Genomic DNA, 6,308 nt, shown 5'->3' on the forward strand with positions numbered 1-6,308 from the left:
GGTTAAAATTTTCTAAAATCCCTATTTACTGTAATAATCAAAGTGTTATTGCTATGACAGGTAATCCAGTTCAACACTCAATGACAAAGCACATCAGCATTAGGTACCACTTCATAAGGGAGCATGTGATGGAAGGTACAGTGAAATTGCATTTTGTTCCAACAGATTAACAACTAGCAGATATCTTCACAGAACCACTATGTGAAGCTACTTTTACAAGATTGGTAAATAAACTTGGAATGGTTTCAGGTTTTTTCTCTAAATTTGCTTAGTTTATGTTCTGATACATCAGACTTTATAATCAGTATTTACAGATATTACTATCTTTATGTAATTTGTGCTTAAATTGAAATTTACCTAAGTGTTGATTGTTGTCTAATGTGAACTTCTAAACTCTGATAGTGATATGAATGTTTATGTGACTATTCAATCCAATGAGGATAACTGTGCTAGATGCTGACCTAGTAGTCTCTAATATACTAAAGATCCCATTTTTGAAGTAATTGTTTATGTGGAAATCTTTTAACACAAGCAAATTCTGATATTGAGCTTTGTTAGGCTTACTTTGTGTATCTTATTACTAAGTCAAAAACTAGAATAGTGCTTCTTATATGTTAAGTTCTGATGTTTGTAAATCTTATGGATGTACTAAGTGCTGATAAGCCTCACTTATGAAAAGAAAAAGTAAAGAAAAGAAATAAATATCAGGTACTCCTTTGAGATCACGAGAAAAATATATGTGGAAGGGAAGACCCAAGTGCATTGCTGGTATTAAATAATATGCATTAGAAAAGCAAAATAAATTTTTCTTGGTGACATTTCACATTCTCTGATTACTGGAGAAATACTCTGATAATAGCATAAATTCTGATAAGCAGTTGTGACTCACTTACACTGAGAAGCCACTGTAAAAAGGAATTTCAAAAGATGCATAAAATGAGCACAAAACAGTTGAGGTAGACTCATGCATGAACTCATTCTATAGTAGACTTCAGACGAATGACAGATTTTGAGAAAAGTTCTTAGTTATGCCTTATTTCTAAGATGTACTGAAGTGAATCAGACTTTACTCTTTGTCTGATATTTAGCTTAAGCACACACTTACACTCCATGTGAATGATGAAAATTTCTGTGGTGATCAATGTTGTTTTAGATGAACAATTTAAGTGTCAGTTGCATAAATTATGAGGACAAGTTCTGATGGAAGTTATGATAATTAAGTTCTGTTGAAACCATATCAGTATTTGTGTGAAGAATTACAGAAATAAACATTCACTTTTTGAGTCAAGAAGCCATATTCTGATGACTTTTAAATTCTGATAATAATCAAGTTCTGATGCTTACGTGGCAGTATTTATTTACTTGATTTAGTTTTGGTCAATACTTCAACGGTTATATTTTATCAGAATATTGGTTTAAGTGAGATAAAGACAGTAATAATCATTTGTTAAGTGGGAACAGTTTTTTTAAAAAATTGCATGTGCATAGTAATCATTACTTATTTCCCGTGCCCATTAACTTTTGTCTTAACTATTACATGGTTGACAGGTGTACAGTCTGTTCCACTTCTCAATAACTGTTGTCAAGTGGCGTGTATAAGTAAAAGAGAGAAAAGATTTTAAATCTTTTATTTAATTTTGTATTCTATACTCTATCTCTTCTTCTTATTTTCTCACATTCTCTGACGGTTTTCTATACAGACATTTTATCAAACACCTTTCAGGCACTCTACATTCTCACTCATTTTCGATGGCACCCAAGGATATAATCTTTAATGGAGCAAAGTTCGTCCCTAATAACTATGCTGCAATTCTCACTAAGAGTGAAGCTCCTTCGGAACATCATTTTATTCAGGATTTCTTATCTCATAGTGAGATTGGGTTCGCTTTGACGCAACCATCCTATTTATCTGGAACTCAAGTTCTAACATTTTGGCGAACAGGACTTATGATGATGGTGGTAAGCATGGGACTCCAAGCATCGTGTTTACAGCAAAGGAAGTTGAGTATGTTGTTACTCCGGCAACAGTTCGAAAAGCTCTACACCTACCTGAAAACCGTCAATTCAGTTCTGCTGTTGAGGAGCCATTGATACAGCAAATGATGGCTAATCTTGGGTATGAATAGAGTTTGGCTAAGTTGGGTCGACTCAAATGCCCATATATTCGCAAGGAATGGAGCTTCTTCTTCGATTGCATCACGAAGACGTTTGCCAACAAATGCTCAAATTTTGATGTCATTCCTATTCTGACACAATAAATTGGGTATGCACTCTTAAACCAGACTCATTTTGATTATGTAAAGACTGTGTTATATTTTATAGGAGATAGAATGAAAGAGGACAGGAATGTAGTTTACTTTGCTAGGTTCTGTCATTTAATTTACAATTACTGTACATCAGATGAACCACAATTAATAAGTGAACAGATAGAACCATTTAGATTAGCTAAGAGGGCTTTTACTGATCTTTTCACTGCTGATAACAAGAAGGGAGTTTTGAGACCCCTTAGCATTCCTTTATCAGTAAAGCAAGCTCTTGTAAATGCTGATGCTGCTACATATTCATTGCTTTATCCTGATGTCCAACCCACCAACACACAACAGCCATCAGCACCTACTCCTATCACTCCACAAACACTCACATCAGAACATGCCAATCAACCATCAGCTCATAATCAAGTGAAGCCTTCTTCTTCTAGAGCAAAGAGGACTAAGTCAGTTCCTCAGTCACAGTAGAAAAGAAGGAAGATAATTTTAAGAGATGAGTCTGATGATGAGGAAGTACAGGTTCAACCATCAGAACCTGTTGCTGAAGTAGCTGAGAAGGTCTCTTCTCAGAAAGCTAAAGAAGTTGGGAGTTCTAGGCCCCTAAAAAGGCTTAGAAAGCTAAATTCTGATGATAAAGCTCCCAAAGTCTCTCCACCCTTGAAGAAAGTGAAGAAACAAAGAGCTAAAAGGGACATAGCTGAGTCAGATTCAGAGGATGTGGAAGCAGCAGCTAAGGAAGGGGATCAGGAATCTCTGATCTCAAAGGAGCTAATTGTGATTGAATCCCTTCCATCTACACAACCAGAATTTGCTGAAGCCGCTGAATTTACACCTCCACTGTCATAAATTCAAACTGAACATATGCCTACACCTCCTGTGTCTCCTATCATTGATCAAGTACATGATGAAAATCCAGGTATAAGTGCTGAAATAGATATTCACAACTTAAATGTGCCTGAGGTTCTGTACTTGGAAGCTCCAACCAATCCTCAACATACTCCACTAATAACACCAATTTTCGATGATGATTTCAATGCAGATATTCCAACAACACCTCTTCTGAATCTAGATGATGAAGATCAGATATTAGGTGAGCATCAGAATTTGGATGTTGATCAGAATTTACTGCCAGATCAGCACTTAGAGCATGATTTTGAAACCTCTATAGCCTCACATACTATCATTTTATCAGAGGATGCTGATTCTGTAGACTCTGTAATTTCTGATGCTGCAAATGTTGACACTACTGGTGAAGCTGCTACAAATCTATATGCTGATGCAGCTGGTATAACGACTCATATACTTTTGAATTATTTAAATATGTAATTGTGGAAGTATTAATTAACTAAAATATGTGTCTTGGTTTTGGCAGAGGTGTGTTGATATATACTATTTGTCTGTGATTTATTGGCGTAACCCGTAAATACTTGGATTGTCCCTAAAATTAGTTTTATGATTTATAATTTCAATAATTATTTTTGGGATTTTACAAAATTTAGAAATCAATATTTTATCAATTATTTAACCCTGTATGATTTTCTGATTATATTTATTTGTAAAATCTGTATCTAATTCCAGAATTCTTCAAAAATTATGAAATTCATATATATTTAAGTATGGAATATTTCAAGAATTTTAAAATTATTTTGGAAATTTTCGGGATTAATTTCACCCGCGCGTCGATTCGTTTAATTGCTAAAATCGGGTATAAATTGCATTTCAGGAATTATTTTAAAATTACGAAATTTATTTTTTATTAACTTCGGGATATTTATAACATTTTTGGACTATTTTCGTGATTTTCTGGAATTGTTTTAAGTGCAGCTCGGTTCGTTAATTATGAAATGCGGATATGTTGCGCGTTTTAAAAAATGTTTTAAAATTTTTGAGAATTATATTCTATTACTCTCGGTGTATCTATATAATTTTAAAATCATTTTGGTTCTATTTCGATAAGTTATTGTTTACCGCAGTACCCGTTATAAGGTTAAAACAGATCAAAAACTCGATGCGGTCCGGATAAAAACTAACATGTGTCTTATTTAAAGACACGCGGCAGCATAAGGAAGCAGGGGGGTGACTCCTGTTTTTGCTAATAAACATCAATCTCTCTGTTTATCTCTCTCGTTCCTCACTCTCTCGTCTTTCCTTTTTCTTTTATTGTTCCTGTTAATCCCCTCCTTCTCCCCGCTTTTCCCTGCTTGCTTCCGCTGCGTTTCCCTCCGGCGAGCCGCCGTGTTACTTGCCTCCGTGCGGTTCCTGTCAGATCGTATGTATATATACATATTCTGGGTGTGTGAGTGTGTGCATAGTCGTGTGTGTGCGTGTCAGGTGTGTGTTCTTGGTTGTGTTTCCGGCTGCCTGTGACTCTGGCCGCCTGTGCTCAGTCGAGTGGTGATGTGGTGCGCGTGCTTGCACACGTGTGCCTTAAGTGTTCTTTTAATTATTCTATTTAATTTTCTGCAGGTGATTAATTGATTGGTTTCGTGATAATAACATATATTTTGTGCGGGAAATTAATATTTAATCGGTGAAATTTATTTGGAAACCCGACACGTATCGGGAACAAATAAATTTTACCGCCGTCGACGGTGGACGGTGATGAGCTAATTCTGAGTCCTAATATGAATAACTATACAAAATACGAATATTAGTAAAAATTGAATAATACCGGTGATTGGGAGTTTGTGATTATTGGATTAATTGTTGGGTTGTCTGCTGATTGTGACGTCGAATTATTTCGACGGGTAGTCCGATAAACAAAGGAGATGCTGTCCTATTTCCGGGAAATCAAACTACGGAAATACGGGAGCGTATCCGAGGATTATCGGGACGTCGAGCGAGTATAAGTAAATACATATACGTATGTTTTATACACAACCTGATTGTATGTTGTAGTAAAACGTTTTTCCAAAAACAATAACCCTAATTTCATACAATGACGAGTATACGTATTTTATGAAAATGAACACTGAATTGATTTTTGAGGACGTGAACCCTAGCTGATGCCTGTATTGCAATAATGTATGTGTTACGAGTCGGGTTTTGTTAACGCATGGGTAGATTGTTAGTGAGGATATGTCAAGCATAATCGAATATCTAAGTTAGGGTGTTTCGACCTTGTAGGTTCTAGTCGGAATGCCCGAGAATTTGCATTGGACGAAGGATAGTTGGTGGTCTGTCGAAAAGCTCAGTAAGGTTCCAATCAAAGGACTTAAGTGTTGAGGTCGAATCCAGGGTGATCTAGTTGATAGACAATAAAGCCTGAGCGACAGAGTCGGCTCAGAGTCGATCAGTAATAGTTGTAAAGCCCTATAAGGCAAGTACTTCTGAACTTTTCTTCAAGATATATTGCAAATATTTTCGAACTGTTTCATAACATATCGCTATTATTCAAAATAACTCATGTTTTATATTGCAAGTGCTTTAAATTATTTAACCCTGAACCCTGAGTTTTCTTGATCTTGAGCCATAAGCCTTATTCTTTATAAACCATCTTTTGTTGATTTTTAGATACCAAACCACCCAAATATGATACTACTCCCCAAATGTATAACTACCCAACACCAAACACTGGAACAAAATTGTTGGAAAACACATAAACTTTTATTCTCCAACCATTCTTTATAACCTCAAAAAACTGTACCTTGAAAAATCATTACTTGTCTAATACCTGATCCTTTTACAGACTGAAAAACTTTTCTTATACATACCCTGATATACCCTGGTGATATCCATGAATTTCCTTACGTTCTTATTCAAGTGTTTAATCATCATTGATTATGATCTTGTTTTATTGAAATATATTGTTTATCATATTGACTTACTTTAGAATTGGATAGTTTTCTTTATGTGAACCAGATTCGTGGTCAGACAAGATTAATGGTCAAGTTAGGCCAATGTGTGCCTTGGATCCAGTAATTAGAGCAGTGCTGTGTGCTTTGCTCGGGGTTAGTGCGTGACTGATCAGCAGCCTAACCTTGGTTTTATAACTTAAAATGAATATCCAATTCTAACGATTGTTTAACAATAAACTTGATT

This window comes from Apium graveolens, chromosome 2, assembly GCF_009905375.1.
Source record: "Apium graveolens cultivar Ventura chromosome 2, ASM990537v1, whole genome shotgun sequence".
In the NCBI taxonomy this organism is placed as follows: Eukaryota; Viridiplantae; Streptophyta; class Magnoliopsida; order Apiales; family Apiaceae; genus Apium; species Apium graveolens.